Consider the following 1425-nt stretch of genomic DNA (forward strand, 5'->3'; position numbering starts at 1 on the left):
TGAAATTTTAAATATAAAAATTATAATAAACATTCTGTTTGAACCTCTGTGGTTTCTTTGAGATTATAAGTGTAAAAAGATAGCTGCTTAAACATGAACTAATTATATAATAGCTCATTGGAAAATGATGATTGATGATTCAGGTTGAGAGAAGACCACTGAAAATCCTGTATAAGGATGAATCTCTTCACAGAGCATGTGCGGGTCATACTTCAGACCCTCATTTTTCTTTCAGTTTGGTTTGGTTTTTGGCTCTTCAAATCATTAATATATTTACTATAATAATTATTTTTAATGTTCTGTTTATCTAAATGGACACTACTTGTACATTTCTAAGAGTTTTAATGTGAAGTCACTCAGTCGTGTCGGACTCTTTGCGATCCCATGGACTGTAAAGCCTACCAGGCTTCTCCACCCATGGAATTTTCCAGGCAAGAGTACTGGAGTGGGTTGCCATTTCCTTCTCCAGGGAATCTTCCCGACCCAGGGATCGAACCTGGGTCTCCTGCATTGTAGGCAGACACTTTACCGTCTGAGCCACCAGGGAAGCCCTGGTGCCAAATATTCATGTAAAGGTCATGGTAAACTCATAATCTTTTTTTCTTCCTTTCTCACTCCCTCCTTTCCTCCCATTCTCTCTGTTCCTTCCTCCATTATTTCATTTCTTTCTGTTTTTCTTGTTCTTTCTTTCCACATTTATGATAGCCTCAGCTCATCCAGTTTTAATAAACTTTTTCCCCCATTATTTTGAGATAAACAGGAAGTCTCACTAGAGATTTCCCAAAGGCCAAATTCCAGAGCAAGATTTGGGAAAATGAACTTTAAAAGCAGTGAGTCATATATGACTGCCAATGCATCCAGCAAAATAGCTGTTTATAATTTTATATATTCATGGTTATTTGTATTATTTGATTTAAGAATAAAAAGACATGTGAAGACATAATTATCTTAAAATCAAATCATTAAATATTTAATTGCCTAGTTCATTTCTCAGGTATAACATGTCACGTAAAAAATTAAAAAAACAAAACAAAACCAACAACTCCCAAATCATTGCCTCTCAAATAGCATATAATAGTAACTATTGTGATTTGTAGACTGCAAATTCTGTGATGGGTGTTGTGATTAGTCCTCTGCCTCTCTGATCTTACTTGATTTTCTCACTTATTAAAATAACTATTGCTTTAGTTTTAAGAATGAAACTTTTCTAATTTTAAACTGAAATTTAGATTGGATTTACTGTCAAGCTAAAGTATTAATTCATCACTGGATTTAGCTAAAAAAAAAAAAAAAAGAAGAAGAATGGATTTAACAGTGGCTTAAAATAAGGATTTCCTTTATTACCATAGAAAGAAAAGTTGAAGCAGGCATTTGGGGACTACAAAGGTGGCTGCCAGTTTTTTAGTCACTCAGCCATGTCTGACT

General features: G+C 34.2%; 1 non-coding gene across 1 annotated transcript; it reads right to left on the reverse strand.

Annotated features, from left to right (window-relative positions):
* Positions 1 to 475: 475 nt before the first annotated feature.
* TRNAC-ACA (transfer RNA cysteine (anticodon ACA)) lies at positions 476 to 547 on the reverse strand. Its single transcript has one exon. It is a non-coding gene; the product is annotated as a tRNA-Cys (tRNA).
* Positions 548 to 1425: the final 878 nt, after the last annotated feature.

Source organism: Dama dama, chromosome 2, assembly GCF_033118175.1.
Source record: "Dama dama isolate Ldn47 chromosome 2, ASM3311817v1, whole genome shotgun sequence".
NCBI classification, from domain to species: domain Eukaryota; kingdom Metazoa; phylum Chordata; class Mammalia; order Artiodactyla; family Cervidae; genus Dama; species Dama dama.